At 41.3% G+C, this 19885-nt stretch overlaps 1 protein-coding gene across 6 annotated transcripts in view; it reads right to left on the bottom strand.

Annotated features, from left to right (window-relative positions):
• The window catches only part of ptprsa (protein tyrosine phosphatase receptor type Sa), a 190519-nt gene that overhangs the window by 156945 nt on the left and 13689 nt on the right, over positions 1-19885 (bottom strand). The gene's annotated exons all lie outside the window — the stretch shown is intronic.

The following is a 19885-nucleotide window of genomic DNA, read 5'->3' on the forward strand; positions in this document are numbered from 1 at the left end:
GAAGACACCTGCGGCTGCTGGAATCATTTCCAAGGTATTATTTCATATTCACCACCATTTGTTTTTAGTTTTTTTGCCTTTTGGTCAGTTTTGTCTTTTTAATTTGCACATTTTAAATAGACTGCTCTTATATTTGGACATTAATATAAATGAGCATAAACTCATAAACTCAAAATTGCACCAGCTTGGAGTAATGTTGAAGTGTATTTCTACATCCACCACGATGATTCAAATATGTTTTATTTGAGATTTTATCTTTGTTTTCATAATGTTTTCAGCTGTGGGCATACTGTTCCCAGGACGTTGACTAAAGAGGCTCGAGAAGAACTTTCTGTTTTTAAATTAAACTGATAATTACTGTATTCATTTTATTTATCTTATACTGCTTAATTAATTATAGGGTGGCTAGGGCAGTTGAAGCCTGGGTGAGGGCGGGGTTATGCCCATATAGAAAGACAATCAGACACCAGGGCCAGAGGCAAAAGTTAGAACAACCACATCTGCTGAGTGGTCCTGTCAGAGATGATAAATGAAATGATTGAAGTATTTATCAAGTAAATTGCCTAAATCTGAAAAGTACTATACCAAGTCATGTTTACAGTTTACATTTATAGCCACCAAACCTCCAAATGGTTTCAAGACTTTCAAATATTTTTTTTTACTTCCCCAAAAATTACGGCTGAAGATCACGGAGAAAAAAAAACATTAACTGGCCACAGACTCCCAGCATCCTCTACGGACGTGATTACCTCGAAGGTCAAACTGATTCTTCATACTGACAAAGCACTGAGGTCAGTGAGGCCCTTACTGTCCAATCAGTGTCAACTAACACCATGGCTGCAAAAGGATCTGCAGCTGAAAAGAAAGAAACAAAAAGTAGAGGACAGAGAGGAGGTGAGGGAGCGGGTGTGTGGAAAAATACTGTGTGGAACCGATTTTGAACCGACTGATTGAAAGTTTGTGATAACAGAAAAAAAAAGAGTCTTAATTAATGGTGTTTATGAACATGCGTGAGCCTGTGTGCCAGTGTGAAAATTGAAGGAGGGACTTGATGCCAATTCTGCCACACTCCCACATGCCTGACTGCCAAGACAAGCGAGGAGGAATCTGTTTAATGTACAGCATTTATTCACAGCACACACGCTGTTGCACTACCGCTTCCTCTGTCGCATGAGACACTCCCTTAACACGGCAAGTCGCCATTAATCAGACTGAATAAAGAGGTAGCGCGGAAGCTAAAACTTATCCAAAGTCAACATCTGCGATAGTGGATATTGAGCCAATGCATCCTCGCTCTCGCACTCAGGCGTTCAGGTAAAAGCTCAAACTCCATTAGAGCAGTGTTTCTGTGGAGAGTTGGTGAAGATATGCTCCGTCCACTCATGTGTAAAGAAAGCTCCAGGTTTGTTTTCTCTTGACCCTGCACCATATTGGCATCGGGTTTAGTCACCGTGCTGGGACAGATGGCCGAGCATCATGGTGCATGACAAACTGGGAAATGAAAACATGCCTGCACAGAAATGGGTACGTGTATATTCTCTCCAGCAACACGACAGAAAATGACTGGAATTTCAGAGCAAAAGTGAAGGGAACCGACTCGAACTCTACAGACTGGGCACAGACGTGACGAGCAGTCGAAAAACAAGGCCGACCTGTTCTGTCCAAAACTGTCAACATGAGTAAAGAGAGCAGTTGGATTATGAAAATAAAATAAATTACATAATTTAATCCTTATTTTCTCTTTGGGAATAGAATTCATGCCGAATTCTACAAAAAAGGAATTCTCATGGCTTGTAAATTTTCAGACTGAAATAGAAGAAACTTGAAACTGTCTTATTATCAGACATTCTTTTAGTTTTTTCATTTCATGCAACATCTTATTTCTTACATTTTACAAATAATTGACTAAGGAGAAGAAGTGATTTTACTAGGTGACAACGACAGAGAAACAAATAAAGTCCAAGAAGGAGAAGGGTAGCAGGGTGGAAAGACAGTAAAATATTCAGTCTAGGTATTCTATTCTTTTCTTAAAATAAAAAAAGAAAAAAGCCAACAGGAGGAGTTCATGTCGATACAACCTGACTAAACTTTCGATCATTTCAGCATTTCTGTACCAAAGGCAGGGTTGATGATGATGTTAAGTGAGAGAAGGAAGATAAATTGGACAAGGGATGTCAGAGATGAAGCTGCCAGACAGGTGGAAAAGAGGAAAACCCCTGAGAGGATTTATGGATGTAGTGAAGTAAGACATGAAGATGGTTGATCAGATGGAGACAGATCATTTGCCATGGGGAGGAGATGAAAGTAGACCATGAAAATGATATTTAAAGAAAGGCAGGGAGAGGATTCCAAAACATGAATTAAGCCGTCAAGTTATTGGAAAAGCACACTTTCTTTGTTTTCATACTTGATATTATGTAACATTGATTTTTCTCTCAGTTACAGTACACCACCGAGCAGACGCTCACTCTCTGTTTTACTCCCTTTAACATTCCTGACCTGAGCAAGAAGACACTGATAGAATGGATTAAACCGATCACTGGGACCATGTAACACTTATAGTTTGCAGGATTCCTAAATGTTAAGGCATGCTAACCTTTATGAAACAGCGGTGCTGAAGCCTTTTCAAAGAAGGCATGTAGCACAAAAAGGCCGGTCTGCAGGTCGGCTGATGAAGTGTCAACGTAAATGTCATAGAATGTAGTCGGACGGCGTGTCTGTGCTTTTCAGGTATTTGTCATGACCTTGAAAACATCTCCGTCTGATTGCACTCGGTCGGCTCGCCTGGATGAAGATGAATACGGGAGAAAAAAATTATAGATAAAAAAGGGAAAATTCACTCAAATGGAGAAGACGGTTTCCACTAACAGCCGTTTCATTAGACTCTCAGCTGCTTTGGGCTCTGATGAGTCCATAATCATGACACGTAATGAATGTCATTTAGTCTTTATAATCTATTCCAATTAACTACAGATGATATTCAGAGCAACAGAAGACTCTGTCTGGATTACCAATGTGTTTTACTAATGTATGCTCTCCATAACAATATATCATTTTAACAGTTTAACAGGTTACTGTAAAGACGTCATTAACATTTAGTTTACGGTTCACGTGTTATAAGCTGCTCGTCATCGTCGAGTTAATAATTCCACTGTTTGGCTAAGTAGGTCAAGCTAAACTTAACAAGCTAACAAAGAGCAGAGCCAGTGATGCTGTCACTGTTCTTGGAAAAAGGAGGAAAGGAGCTCTACATTTTCTGATGGAAATCCAAATGAGTCAGTCTAGGAGCAATTTTGGCCTACTTATTACATTTGCCCTGCAGAGGCGCTACAACAGAACTGTAATTACACCAATTCTTTGAACAGCTTTTATTCAATTTTTTTTATGAACTAATAGAAGTACATATGTTCATTTGTGTATTCGCCAATACTGACTGAGAATTTGTCTGAAGTATCTGATACTAGTTTGGCGTTTCTCCTACTAATTCCTGTTCGATGACAGGAAGTCAGCTGGTGCTGCACAGATCGACTAAACAGCTGCTCCGTCACACTCCTCTACACTTCCAACAATGTTGGGACAAAACCAAAAAAAAAAAAAAAGGGAGAGAGAAGCTACCAAAAAAAAAAAAAAAGAGAGAGAGAAGCTATATTTTAAAGATGCTAGGCTAATCCTGCTTCTTCACAGTAAGTACAAACTCTCTGCTGATACTGCACTTCCTGTGACTTTAAATCATAGTTTGTAAAAAGGACAACTTAATGAAAAAAACCCAGCACTTTCTATGTCTGTGTTGTCTGTTGTATTATATAATGGCTGAGGAACTGTACATTCCTGCATGTGCTTTGAGTGTGTGTGTATGTGTGTGTGTGTGTGTTTCTTTAATGGTGAGTGTGTCTGCCTATCGGCCTGCGATGTGAGGTGACTGATATTCAATTAGTCCACCTGCCTCCTCTACACATCCTGGTATTTCAGTGCTTAGTAAATCAGCTCAGTGTGCAGCACACAGGTCGATATTAATATTAATGCCTCCATAAATAATGTTATTGTAGGCTCTGGTGTTAATGGTTCATGATATGATGAGCATGATAAAATAGAGTGCTGCCTCTATTGTGATGGTGGAGGGATTTAACAAGGGGGGGGGGGGCAAGACAGAGACAGACGGGCTAAATCCCCTCCACGTCCTTCTCTAGGGACGTTTGTGACATTAGGCTGGAAAGGCGCCGAGGTGGTCACAGATGTGCTCCCCAGTCTGGGGTGGGAGGGTGTGGGGGTGTTAGGATTGTGTGTGTGTTCAGCTGGATTGTTACGGGGTAAGAACTAAAGGCCGTCCAGACTGGACACAGTGGATTAATTATGATAAATCACCTCCCAGGCCACATGTTTATGGCTGCTACTCAAACTGCTGTCTGACCCTCCCATTTCCATCTCGCCCGCAGCAGCTTGTGTGAGTGGTCCGGGGGTTTAGCCGGAGAATGCCATCACTGTTTTCTGACAATGGCCCATATTTCATTCTGACAGCAAACATATCACCGGTACCCCTTTATGCTGTTGCTGCAAATCTCCAGATTAAGAATTGGCTGGTAAGACATGGGTGTCATCAAACTGAGACGAGGACGCTGTTGGAAAAGTCAGCTTGTTAGCTTGACCTCCTGGCCAGAACTAGGGCATCAGTCATCCAATTTAGAAGGGGCAGAAGACATGGCAACCAGCGTGAAACAGCAAATTCCTGAGGCACCAAAACACACCTTTATTTATCAGCGCGCAGGAATCCTGCACAGAAACTATTTCTGTTTTTACAGAAACAACGGCTTTTGCTGAGAGCGCCTGCTCTTCTCCAAAGTTAGGTCTACTGGTGTCTTCTGAGTACATACTGTAGACCTACTGGGTTTTGAGCGCCCTCACATGGGAGGCTGCAGTGGCTGCTGAGAAAAGGAAGGCGTAAAGCTCCTTCACATGCTCCTCTGCACAGACCAAATTTTTAATAATGCAAATTTGAGTCTGGTGACGACCCTCAAGCTTCACTGAAGTCTCTCAGCTGTGCTGTGAAGTGTGCAGCGAGCAGCAACGCACTCAAAAAATCTCAGGCCTCGAGGGGAGCCATTATGAACAGAGCATAGAAAAAAAACACAGCACAGCAGTTAAATCATGAAATTATAACAATATAATACCATTCTGAGTCCAATGTCTGAACTCCCTGTCTATACAATGTTGATGATCTTTGTAAAAGACTAACAAACATGTTTTGTTATCCTCCTGCAGACGACAGCTGGTGAATAAATGAATGTATAAATCAGCACAGAGAAATATTAATCAGCTCTGATTCTCATCTGTAAAGGAGGAGGTGGCGGCCGCGCTGTGTTCTGATTGGCAGGGATTTAAGGTGGACGGATGCATCAAATTCTGAAGTGATTTTACACGTCGACTTTTACGGGTCATGAACAACGACCTACTGGTGTATGAACACAATTCTGAGAAATTACTGCTAAAATGATTCTGTCCTATGATGTCACCTTCAGCAGACACACACACACATACACACACCCTCTAACACAGACACAGATCCACTGGACTGCGAGGGGGGCTCTGTAAAGCCCGGATCATCCCCGCTAATCCACGCTCATTAGGATAAACTGCATGATAGCGTGCCTACAGCAGCAGCAGCAGCAGCAGCAGCGGTGGCCTCTAAACCCCCTCTTTACCCCATTTACCCCACCTCCTCATGTATCACCCCAACATCATGAACAAGGGGCAGCTTTCGTGCTTATGTAGATTCCTGTCTTTTGTTCAGTGACGTCACCCCTTCGGTGCTTCATCTCCAGTGAACGAGGGAGACCAGTCGCAGCAACACAACCTCTCATTCCAGCCGACGCAGGTGACGATGTGTTTGACCCGGGAAAGATGGGAATTCTTAATGACATTCTTCAGTGAAGTGTGTCTTCAAACGTCGTACAAGTTGAGACAGGCTGCAGGCCGACGGGGCCGATGAATTACTTTGCTCCGAAACAGAAAATTGGAACAGGAATTAGAGTTCTAACAAAAGTTCAAATCTACTGTATTATATAAATATTTTAAAAGTTCTTCAGGTTGGAAGAGAAACCGTGTCTGTTCTCGATGGTTTTCACCCCGAGGTCCGGAACATAAATAGAACGTTGTCGCAGCGAAGGTCACTGTTGAGTGAAGTCTACCTATCAGTCCTGTGGGCACAGTGTCACAACGATACTTCCCTTTCCAACACTCTGCCTTCAAAATAACTCTCCCTCTGTGGGTTTCTTAAATAAATCACAGATATGCTATCCTCCCCAGATGTGATCTCTCTTCTCCCGCACAAATTAAAAATTTAAGCCCATTTAGGCCAATACCCACAGTAACTCGAAGCCTTGTGGTTGCACAGGGCGATATCCAACTACAGTTGTGTCACAGCAACGCTTGGAAAGTGAGGCCTGGTGCTGTGGGCCCTGCATTCTGAAGATGATGGAGGACGGACTTGATGTAGAGAGAAAAATACTGTGTAGCTAAAAGTTGGCAGGTTTGATCTGTCTCCCTGCAGCCTGGAGACGTGTCAAAGCACTGAGATAGCAACTTCTGAATTAATCAATCGCTGCGACACCGGGGCCAACGGTCCAAAATGTAAAACCTGCAAAAGTCAGACCTGAGTATGATGGAACTGTAATCAAAGTTGGTTTAAACTCTTCAAGTGAAGGAAAACTCCCCACCACTGTTTATACAGCGACACCTCCAGGTGTATCGTACCATCATGAGGTTTAATGATTGATCTTCTTCTGCAGAAATAGAACCACTGATATAAGAAGACAAAACACTACTACAAGAGTGTGGCCCAATATGAGGTTTAAAAGTAAGATTCAGCTGCAGTTTTTTCTCTCCCACCCCCAAAATTCCAACAATTACTTATTTATTTTTTGTATACAGATAAAGTGAGTATATGCAGAAAAGATTGGATAAATAAATAAAATAAACAGCTGATTAAATACACCAGAGAACACGGTGCATCATGGGAGCCTTCCTCATCCAGCAGAGACAAAGACCCTAATTAGGTGGGAAGTATTTAGAGAGAAAAAAAATTATCTAGGAAAAAACAGGAGACAATGTAAAGTAAATTTCCTCCAATCATTAAGGAGCAGTGGGCAAAATAAATCAGTTTGTGTGTGTGTGTATGTCCTGTGTGTGTGTGTGAAGCATTTAACCCCCCCCCCCATCTCGTTGTAAACCCTGCGTATGCATTTTTCTTTTTGTCGTTTGACCTTCATTAACATCTTCTATTCATTGTTCAAACTGGTGATGAATGAGAAAAGGCTGCCTACTGAACAGGACCACGGTGTGTCGCAGGGCGTCCACTGCTACCTGACGTTCTTTAGCTTTTGTCTCTTCAAACAATAACAGACGTTCTTTAGCTTTTGTCTCTTCAAAGAATAATAACAGCCTTGATCCAACGCACACCTAAATGGGCTTTTGTTCTGGAGACACTGCAGACTCAGAAATTAGATCTGGATTGAAATCAACTTTCACTACTACAGGAGGAGTAAAAAAACTTTGTGACAAAACACTTGAACGCCCTGAACTTGAGTGAAATATTAACTGCAGAACCGATTCAGACACGTTAGAAACACCAGACTGTCCAGAGCTGTGTGGCTTCCCTCCAAAGAAGCGCTGCCAGATTAACATAATCGAAGATTAATCAGACTTGAAACACTAGCGGCTGTGCCGGTGGCCTCTGCTACGCCAGGCAGCAGATTTAACATCAAGAGCTAGGACTCGGTTTTCCCATAACCTCTCTCTCTCTCTCTCTCTCTCTCTCTCTCTTGCTCTCTTTTGCCAGAAGCAGAGACAGGTTCACAGTCTACATTCAATTGCCTTTGTGGAAAAAGTTTCTTCCTGCAAATTCGTTTTTTTGTAACTTACTGGAAGTAAAGGATTTTTTGTGGAAAGGTAAACCTGGAATGTGGATCACATTTAAATAGTAAAGTCCATCTTCAGTTTCTAACTGCCAGCATTTAGGTGAAATCCTGCGTCCTTATCAGTAATTTAGACACTCGATGAGCCGTTTTCCCCCAAACTGGTGCAAATTAGTTCTTGCTGTGCCATTTTCACCTGCCTGACCCCATAAACAGGATTAAATCGGATTTTAAGCCTGCAACCAAAATGTCATTCAGGCGACTTTGGAAATTTGGCAGACGGTACGAGATATTTTTAGTAGGGCTGTCAACCAATTAAAATGCTCAATCTGATTAATCACAGTGTAGCTGTGGATTAATCACAATTAATCATGATTTATTGTCATCCTAATTTATCGCAATGACAATTGAAATGAAAACTTCCCCACAGCATGTGTAAATAACAACATTTGTACTGGTTGTGTAGAGAAGTGGATGGACAGTGAAATTATTATATACACACATTTTAATCAGATTAATTATTGTAGTTCATGTGTTAATTTTGACAGATCTAAATTTTAGTCCGTTTGCTTTGAAAAGAGAAAATAAACATGTGTATAAACCTACTCTTCATTTGATTGGTCCTCCTGAAGTGGCCTTCATTTTCCTTAATGGAAAAGTAAAAGATGTAAAAAGAAACATGTGTGAAGGGAGGGCTTCACTGATCCCAGATCTGTGGTAGCCAGGTCGCTGATACAGCTGTGATACTTGGCCCACCTTCAACAACCTTGAATCTGCAGCCAACAAAAAGCATTTTTCCCCCCGATTCTTCTTGCCAGTTGACCAAGGATTCCGGTCTGAGGAGATGGGATTCAGGGGGATCCTGCACTGTCTTCACATAATTGTGCGGGGACATAATTTTTCAACCGCAGCATTGCTTCCTCTTCCCCAGGAGGCACTTTTCTCAAACAGTAATCATTATGTTATGGAAGCAGCTGTCAGACTGGGTGGAAAATGCAACTAGCGCTAGTGAGCATAAGCATACACACCTCAGGGTGAAAAACACACAAATGGAAGAGCCACTGTGAGAGGGAGAGGGAGAGAGAGAGAGAGAAGGGGGAAGTAAATGTAGGAACTATATTTGAACTTTTAGTTTTTCTGCTGATTTATTAGTCTTGGAATCTCATTAAAGCTTCGTTTGGAAGGTTTGTTAAAACACAGACATCAAAGATGCGTCTATTTTCTTTTTTCTCTTTTTCTACTCAAAGTCCTATTTAAAGATTTGTATCTCCCTGCATTCATTATGAATACACTTAAAAGAGCGTGCATGAGAGGAAGAGGACAGTGAAAAACCACTTAAAAGAAGGAGCAGCAGGATGCAGCTAATGGGCGTCTGATCAGCCAGTGTTTCATCTGCACCACATTATCTCCAAATTCAATATTGTCTCTTCAAACACTCTGAGCAAAGAAGGGGATTTTTCTGTCTAAACCAAGCTGCTCTGCTATTATTTATGGAACCAGGCTATACTTCTCAGTGTTTTTCCCCAGCTCAGCTGCTCATTTTGTCCGTCTCATCCCAAACAAATTATAGAAAGTCCTGTATATGGAGCAAATATAAAGACAATGATGCCGGGTGAAAAACGACACCAGAACAGAATGATAGAGTCTTGTCTGTCAACGTGAACCGAGTCTTGTTATTGACTCTGACAAATTCTATGATCCCACTGATACCAGCTTGACAAATGAGCCCCACTCTCCCTCCTCCAACAACCAATACATCTCTCTACGTCGCTCTGTCTCCCACCTCTATTAGATCCTATTACGTGATATGATATCGGGCCCCGGCTGAGTGCAACCAGGAAGTGCTGCAGAGAACAAAGGGGCATCCTGAGTATATATGGAAATAAAAAAACAACAAAAATGACTTTATTTCTGCAAGTAGCATAGACAAATCTGCAGATCAAATCCAAAGGGATTAGACATAATCCAGCTTTTACATTATGAAGCTGTTAGCGTTGACACAGAGAGATGAATCGATTCTGCTCTGTGTATTCTACAAAAGAGATCTATTCAGGAAGAGAAATGAGTGGTAACATATCCCTGGTATGGGACTGCAATGCTAATTTACCTTCTTTAAAAAAAAAAAAGCTTTTAAACTGGAATGGATGCATTAGTATTATTTAGAAAACAACAGAATAACGTATTGATTTGGTAAAAATAGAAACAAAAACCACACAGACGTTGACAAATATTTATCTCTTCCTTCTGCTCTGACCTTTCGCTCTACACTACTTTTCTAACCTTTACGCACGCAGAAATAAATGATCACATATGGAAAATAAAGAACCGCAACAAAAAAAGGTGAAATCTGCAGCGAGCACAGCAGCATCAGGCAGGTGCTCAGACCAAATCTGCCCAGATGAACACATGGTGGAATTGGGACTCTCTGCCACACAGTTGGATTATAAATAAAAACGGGATTTGTGGAATGGCTCAAAATCTGCCGGTGAAAATCCAGAAGGAAGTTTAACAAACAGCACACACACACATAAGCACATACACACATTTATGTATTGTCTAGCCCTTTTTAAACTGTATTTTTAAACCTCCTCAGAAGTTTAACAAACAGCACACACACACAAGCACATACACACATTTATGTTTTGTCGAGCCCTTTTTAAACTGTTTTAAACTGTATTTTTAAACCTCCTTAAAAATATTATTTAAAATAAATACATCAAGAGATCAATAACAAGGCAATTTTTATTTTTATTTTTTTTTAACAAATTCTTTTTGTTTCACCTGCATGCATTGATTTATTGGTGGTCTTCTCTTCTGACCACACCATCAACATTGACTGCCACATATTGGATTTCACAGGTTTTCATTTCAAACGGGTAAAATCATATCCCGTCGTCATGAACAAACACCGAGCACAGACATCGTTGGAATGGTCACAGGCAGACCTGCTCCCCATCTCTTTACCTTCCTTAATAGCTCACAGTGTGACCAGGCCCCGCCTACTTTTGTCAAACTCATTATTCTTTTCTCTGCAGTTATTGTTCATGGCTCACATTTATACCTTCACTGAAGATTAAATTCCTTGTGATTAAATTAAATCTAAACGCTCACATTTGACTAAAGTGATTGGATTTGAGGCTTAAACGACACGAAACAAACCTCATATTCAGAAGAGTAAGCAGTGAAAAGAACAAGCTGCTGGTGCTAATCTCACCTTTACCTTTCAATACTCCTGATGAAGAAATTCAGATATTTTCTCACAAGAGTCATTTCAAATGCTCGCCGTGATGAGGGCTCACTCCCTTCACTTCCTGCTTATCTCCCCGTCCGAGAGCACGTACAGAAATAGCCTCTGTCAGTGACCACACAGCAGGACACTTTTCACACATCGTGTCCAGAGAGGCACCGACGTGGGTGCCAATATGTGAGGCTTCGCCTGGTATTGTGAGCCACAAGTGGAGCTCCTGTAAGTCGGTGACCTCCTCGCTCCGTTATCAACAAAATGTCAAAATGGTTTACATATTCTCCCCAAAAACGTTTTGCGATTCTCTCGTTCTAAATATTCCCACATAAACAGACACTGGCCCTAAAGTACAGTGTGATGTAGTATAGTACAGTGTAGTGATATAGTAATGGTACACGACTAGTACCAGTACAGTAACATATAGTTTTGTATGGAACATTACAGTCTAGTCTACTCTAATGTAATACAGTACAGTAAATCATAGTATAATACAGTACATTACTGTCTAGTCTAATGTTTTATAGTACAGCACAGTACACTACAGTTTAGTAGTACTTCCAAAACTTTTTATTTATTCTTATTTTTTTTCTAAAGTTAATGTAATGAAATATACAATCTTCTAGTTTCAATTCACTGATTTTTTGTTGCCTACAAATCTCACTTAATCTCTACATTTAAATTCCAGTAATCTGGAAAAAACGTCCAACCAATATTTAAATTATTTATTTCACCACTCACCCTGGTCTGAACCTTAATCCCGGCTGCAGATTGACCCCTGACTTTCTTGACTCTATTGTCACTTGATATCCAACAAGGGACAATGCAAATGAGGTTTGGACTATAAAGGTGTCAGGGGTCAATTAGACCCAATGGGAGACCCAAGATCTCAGTGTAACCAAGTATCCCCTAGCCTGTGTAATGGCCGCTGTGGTCCATGAATATGACATAACGTGTGTGGAAGTTTCCAAAAAAAATACAACTAGTTTGTATTGGAAGCCTGACTTCCAATACAAACTGCATGTCTAACAAAGAGAATCCATTGACTTGGTTCCCAGTTGGCAGCAGTTGAAAGATGGACTCTGGGGAGGAAGAGACTCATGAAACACACTCATTTGACATTCCTCTGGTTTTGCATTCAGTCGTTAGCAAATAAATGAAGTTTCTTTGTATCAAAACAAGAGGCTCAGGAATACCAATTCTACACAGACATACACACACATACATACATATATATTTATATATATGTATATATAAATATATATTTCAGATTGTTATATATTTTGTGTGTAGATACCAAGTAGAAAACAGAAAAGGAGCAGGAACATTGACTGCAAGACTGTATTTAAAGTTAATAAAATTCTCCTTCTTCCTTTCCCAGATCCGTGACCTTTGCACACTGGGAGCCTGTTTCATTCCTTTTTCTTCCAAATAGACAGACAGGTACAACACACACACACAAACATATATACACACACACAAAGGCATTTGTAATTTCTCTATCAAAGCGGGCCTACTCATACAAACACACTCTCTCACACACACAGCCGCTCACTGTCCAACGGTCAATATTTTCTGAAGGATGGCCTCCCTGGAGGACTAGCAGGCAATCTGAGCGGGCCCCTGCAATGAAAGGGCCCATGATTGCGTTCGACCAAAGCCCTTACAAAGATGTCGTACATCAAATGCCAACAGATAGAAAGCCATGCACGAAGAGTTAATCAGCAGAGTAGCTTCCACGGCCACGCAGCAGTTTGTCTCAATATAATGAAAAGAAGACAAGCTCTCACAAAAAAGGGGGAAAAAACATCACTATAAATAAAAACATAGCTTAAACAGAACATCAATGTTTCATGTAGCTCTGAATGCGATGTTATCTCCGTCACCTCTTTGTCTGAAAGCGATGCCCTGCTCTTATCTTGTCATTTTAGACTCCTCTTTGACCTTGAAGGTCAACAACTCGTTGCAGAGGGTTTCGTTTAAAAAAAACAGAGAGAAAGGCAGCCATGAAAAACCTCTGCTTTTCTCTGGTAACAATCCTTCGCTGCTGCACTGAACAGATGTGCATATTTACACGTGTATAAAATCAACTGAGCTGATCAATAATGCATGAATCAAGGCTACGTATGTGCCTTGATTTTGAACATGCTACTCTACACCTGTGCATATGTGCAGGCCTCAGACTGGGCTGGCGTGCCCCCTCCTCCTCTATCACTCTGCTTTGAGAGCCTGATTAACTTCCATTCTGGGAAACGGAAGACATTAGACGTGCAGGCGTTGTGCATATTTTTCACCTCATGCCTATTACAAACACATCACAGCTGTAAAAGCTCCAGTGTGAGGTACTGGGTGTGAACGAGGTCTCACCACCTTCACTGTTCACATCTGATTGTGATGCCTCGTAAGAGCAGTCACATCCCAATCAATTAAAAAAAACAAAACAAAACAGAGATTCCAGGACCAGTGAGGTCGATGGAGGACAGGAGTGTTTAACCTGAGCCACAGGCTCCAAGTCCAACAGCCGACAAATGACTCTCACTCTCCTTCCATTCCCCAATCCCTGGTGACTTTAATTTAAACTTAACAGTATTTGTGTCAGGCAGGACTTATTTCTTACATAATCATTCAACAACATGTTGACGTTAAATGTTCCAAAAATAACCAACACGAAACAAGAATCAGGGTGAGAAAAAAACAAAAATTAAAAATTAAACTACATTACATGGTGCTAGCTCAGAAATTGTGAATTGTTGTTTTATTTAAGTGAAACAATCAGTTTGTAGTATTTTAATGTGTTTAGTTAAAAATGCACTTCTACATGTTGTTCTTCCTTTGTTCACAGGCAGAAACTGCACCAGCTAGCAGGCCGCGTGACAGAAGTATAATAGAAGTACTTCTTTTGCCTGGACCGTGCAGTATAGAATTTGGTACGTTGTCCGCATCCTAACCCTGTTTGGGCCCGCTTCGTTGCAATCTATCCACCTTGGCAGTGGACAGGCTCGATTATGTTCAAGGCTGAAACGTCCCTCGGGGCTAAAATTTTTCATATGTGCCTGGTAATGTAGTCAGTCATTGTTTTGCTCTCAGGACACGTCAGTCCAGACTGTCAGGATCAATCGTGTCACTCTGCATTGACAAAGTGTCTGTCACTGTCCATTCACCTCCACATGAAGGCAGGCCATAATGGTGCCACAGATATCAGTCATGGCGGGGCGGTGTATGATACTGTGAAGTATATAGAGATAAATGTGCTCGCTCTAATGGCTGCGACTTTCAGGCTTGAGCCTCTCTCTGTGTGTGAGCCATCAGATTGTAATGCTTTATGTTTTCGTCTCTCTCTCTCTCTCTCTCTCTCTCTCCGCTCACACATCTGCCGTCCTAATTTGACATTTTACAAAGTCTGACTTTTTAAACCCAAGGCATAAACATGCACATCCCATCACAGAGCCCAAAGGTTCCGTGTCCTTCGGAGTTTTCTCCGAGCTGTTCACCAGACATCTGCTAAGCGCCTCATCATGAAAGCGCCATAGTTTATTCCCATCGCGATGCTGTGCCAAGAACAACTGGCAGGCGCCAAGAAGCGTTCAACTCTGCCACCAAGGTTAGGTGAATGACAATGCTGAGTGACTGAGACATGAGTGGGGGGAGGAGACACAGAGCCATGGAGGGAATAACTGCAGGAGGCAAAGGTTTCAGAAGCTTCTGTTTGTAAATCCGTCTACTTTTTTTTTTCACCTGCGTCCTGTTCTTGACTGAGTGGTGTCACACTTTGTCTCATGTTCATTCGTCTCTCTGAACTGTGGCTTTTTGAACCAAAATATCTCAGCCCAGACACTCCTCTCTTACCTACTTGTGCCCCATCTCTTCAGCTCACTTCAGAAAATAGCAGAGCTAATTCTGTCCTGCATTATTAATCATCAGCCAACAAGGACCAACAGGTGCTGGAATAATCCACAAGAAGGTCAAGGGAGCACCGGCCAGCTTGCAAAACCAACCCAGCTGCCCTCTGCGTTATCGTACATTTTCTCTATGCTGTTTACACTACAGTGAAAGATGGAGTCGGAAGAAAAGCCTGGGAATGGAGAGCAAATACAAAGTAACAGGACATTTTTCAAAACAAAAGCGTTCACCCAAATAGGACAAATACTGAGTCGACCACACTTTCATGTCTTAACAAAGGATATCATCGTGGTTTTGATGGTTTTTATTTGTAAGAGATTCAGTTACTGTAGAATAGATCATCAAACTTTTCTATAGTGAGACGTTTTGATTGAAACGCTCCAATTTAAATGATTTTTCTGGACCAGCCATGTACATCCCTGCTCTGAAGTTCTGCATATTTTTCTGGACCAGCCATGTACATCCCAGCTCTGAAGTTCTGCATATTCTCTGATAACTGATAGTGTAGCACTGAGCATGTGCAGAAAGGCAGAGTGTGCATCCTCACATAGGACAGAAGGAGGAGAGACTGCTTCGTCACTCGCTGTTGACAGTGGCCAACATGGCTACCACGGAGTTTGTAGTAGATTTTTTTGTTTCTTCTTGTTTCTTATCAACACGTACTGTGAGAAAACCTTGTTGAGGAAGTATTTCCAGCAAATTGAGAAACAAAAAAAAAATCAGAAAAAAACAAATCAGATAATTAATAATAGAAATGACTTCACAATAAAAAGACTGTGTTTAATATGAAGTAATATCTCAGTTTGGTGAGAACTGTGACCACACAGTAGCGTTAGACTGTCGTTACAGCCTATTCCAATGGGGTATAATAACCGCTGCTAAAGCTTCCTGGTACAAAGACTGTCGTGCAGTGATGAAATTCTTAGCAACATTTACTGGGGATTTCATTCAACGGTAATGAGTCATAATATGCATGTTAACAATTCATTTAGAATCTCGTCTCAGAGCTAGGAAACCAATCAGGAGAGGGGGTTTTTTCTAACTCACAAGCAAATCCCAATAAAATTAAGAAAACATCACAGTGTTTAAATATTTGATCGCCATAAAAGAGTTATGTTTGATGTTTAAGTAACATTAAAAATCAGGGCAATGTTGTAAAAAAAGTCTAAAGAAATCCTACTGCAAACTTAATCGATTGTGTTTCACAGAGTAAGGGTTGGCAAGCTTAAAAAAAGACGCAGTATGTGACCTCCTGTGGAATAAATACACGGGGAGCCACACTGAGAGCCCAGAGATATATGGGACATGTAGGGTAAGAGAAGGGAATCCCCCCGAGGGGTCTCTGGCCTGTCGATAGGCTACAGCCTTTCTGCTGGAATCCAGGCAGAGAGACAAGCCATCCATCAGGCCTCAACTCACACTGCACAGAGCAGAGGGAGAAAAAACACAATGATTAATGTGTCTTCTGTGTGGCCAGCTCTCTCTCTCCCTCTCTCTCTCTACACACACACACACACACACACACACACAAAGCTCAGGGGTGAATGTACTCACACACAAGAATGTGCGGCCCTTACAACACTCATCGTACAGTATGCAGATGTTTCCCCATGAGCAGAAACACCTGTGAGAACAGGCAGGCTATCACCACAGTCCTGGATAATGGAGATGATTGGTCTATGTGTGGTTGTTTTTCCAAGGTCTATAGACTGAAAAAAATACGAGCAGGTGTTGTTGAACGTCCGAGCTCAAACAGCTAGACACAACAAAGCTAACGTCAACACACACTGTAACGAGGTGTTGAATTCACGCATCTGTTTTTGTGAAAAGAAATTAAATTATACAACCAAGATTATTACTGATAGAAAGACCCTGAGAAGGAGGAAGGAGCCAGGGTGTAAGGTTTTAAGGTTAGTTTAGCCTTGAAAAAAAAAGCTATTTATAGAACAGTTAAACCATAAAATAGAGTTGGACAACTTTGTTTTCAATGTAATTAAATGAAAGTGCATGTGTCATTTAGAATTGGTGTTGAAATTATTGAATTTGCCAGTAGTTGCTCAACCTGGCTTGTGCACCACAGACCCCCCCTCGTGGGAAAGGGCATTCAATTGCTGAAGCCAAAAGCTTGAGATTTAAACCCCTGTTGCCAAAATGGTGCCATCTTTTTTGGTTTATAACAATAATAACAAGAATAACAATACCCTGTTGCCAAAATGGTGCCATCTTTTTGGTCTATAACAATAATAACAATAATAGTTTGTGTAGCTAGATTGTTTTCCACATGTCCGTTTAAGACGACGGCTCCTCAGATTTTCATACTAACATTGTTAATTGTCAATAGCGCGCTCTCCTGGCTTAAATGATCCGCGCAACTTGATCATTAAAAGCTCCAAACTCAAGTGGATTAATTTTTGTCTGGCCACAAAGATGATGGCTCACTCACAGGCTGCACATTAATATGACCACAGATCAATGGAGCCTGTGAGCGGTCTGAAGGTATTGGCTGAATTTACAATGCAGAGGAAATGGATTGATTACAGGCTCTTACAGCCTTTAGTGGTGCTACACATTATTGGTATGGAGAGTGGGCATGAATTTCTTATTCGTAGTCCAGTGCTGACTGCAGTCGCACACAGCGATATATTGTTGGGCAGCATGTAAAGTCGACTCTGTTTTCTTGGTTTTTACCTTGTTTTTGTGAGTCGCTTTGCTCCACATAGATAAATAATGGGTGTCTACAGCAGCGGGGCCTCGGTCCTTAAGGACATGACCCCTACAGGCGGCGGTGAAGAGTCATTGGTAGTAAACCATGGAGGCAAGAGACACTTGAAAGTACAGGGTGATTTATTTTATCTTGTCATAAGCAACTAGATGCAAAGATAACCTTAATGTCCATCCACTGCTGTTATCAAAATGTGGCTTTTTTATGACAGAACCATCACAATTAGAACAAAAAAGTCAATCGGTCTGTAGGAGTTTAGCTGGGAAGTTGAACACTAAGGACCAATGAGATGTTTTTAACCCTCAGAAGGATCTGCTGAAGACCTGCTGGTCTCTCACCTCCGCCTATCTTCACATCCTCAAACACTGATGTTAATTTAAAGACAAATTCAATCTGGTATTCACTTGATACAAGATTTTAAACTGAACCGTTATCTTTTCTTTTTTACTGTAAGGGCATCCTTACGTTTTGAGGCCAGAAACTGTTCATGCATTTGTGCCTCTTAGGTGAAAATCACATCTTTTTGCTCTTCCTATTTTCCAGATCAGTAGCTGCTCAAGTCCGGCTATCTGTGGGCGATGCACTGCTGCACTGCTGCGTACGAGGGGGAACAAGAGTGGATGATTTCCCTTTAAGTAGAGTCAATTGATGGCAACTCTTGCATCATAATCAAATCAGCTTAATGAGAGATTAACTTCAGGTTAGTGTAACCTGATAAATAGGATTTGTTAAAGGGATTAAATCACTGAAAACTAAATCTTTCCCCTCCCAAAGAAAAAGTCTAAAGGAAGAGATTCTCTTTTAAAAACAGATTAAAAATGTGGATTTAAGACATTTAATTACTTTTTTCCTTCAGTGCCGTTGAACACTCGCTTTTCTTAGGAAACATATTCATGTTTTGATTCTAACTTTAATCGGCTTTCGATAGATTATCCACATCAGTTTTTATTTTTTAACAGTATGTCTGAGAGAAAGTGCGACTTCAGAGCAGGCTGCGTTTCAGAGCTGTTTTGAACCTGTGGTATGTCTGACATATCAGCGTGAGACTGGAATGGTTTTAAGGACCCCTCTGTCTGTTTCCCTGCTCCAGTTTGGGAGGGGCGCTACTGGCCCCGGGCCGCGGACCATCAGTCAGGCTGATGTATAGGTCCACAGGGTACAAATGAAACCTGTCACAACAAGGGTAATGATGTCAGAGTCACTATAGCTCACAGAGAGGGAGGGAGGCAGGGAGGGAGGGAGGGTGTGCCCACGAAGGGAGGGATGGATTTTCTTTTGAATGGAAGTGATGTAAGAGAGGAGAGAGCTGGAGATGGAGTGCAGGACGGGAGAAAAGAGCAGTGAGCTGAAAAGGACTGAAGAGGAAGTGGGAAATGAACCAGAGGAAGAACATGAAAAGGTAAGAAAGAAGGCGGAGCCCAAAAACTGAAGGAAGAGCGAATCAACAGGGGGGAGGGAGGTGAGAAAGATGAGTGACGTGAAGTCAGCGATACAACAGGTGTAGAGTAGGTGGAAAAATCACATGAGCATCAACGGCAGGGGAGAGGAGGTGAAGCTCAGCCCCCACACTGCAGGGAAATGAATCACTGAGAGTAAACGTAACAACGGAGGCTATGATGTGAATGGAAGAAGGTCTGACACGGAGGGGGATGGATGGAAGGAGGGAGGAGGAGAAAGACGGCTTTGTACTTCCATTGGATGAACTTTTTCCTTGAACCTTTGACCTCTGGCCGGAATTCTGAGTTATTGTGTCCGTTTGTATGTCAGTGTTTATTGAGCTTCTTGGACAAGTTTTTATTCTTTAACTTTAACAATAAAACCCACGCGTCTGAAATTATCTATATATTATATTTAATGTCTATAATCTGTAGATCTTTATTTACTAAAAATCTGAAGGGTTTGAATGAAAAATATTTATTTATTAATAATTTGGATATAGTGTATATTTATCTAAATTAATTCAGTAAACATTAATTAATGCCAGGTTGAAATCAACACAACTGACCGCCCCTGTGTCAAAAATCACAAGAGTCAATATAGTTGCTCTGACTGAGGACAGTGTATGACCACGTCTGGAAATTATACTTTATAATATACAGTAACCTGCCTACAGAT

This window comes from Cynoglossus semilaevis, chromosome 2, assembly GCF_000523025.1.
Source record: "Cynoglossus semilaevis isolate Cse_v1.0 chromosome 2, Cse_v1.0, whole genome shotgun sequence".
Taxonomy (NCBI): Eukaryota; Metazoa; Chordata; class Actinopteri; order Pleuronectiformes; family Cynoglossidae; genus Cynoglossus; species Cynoglossus semilaevis.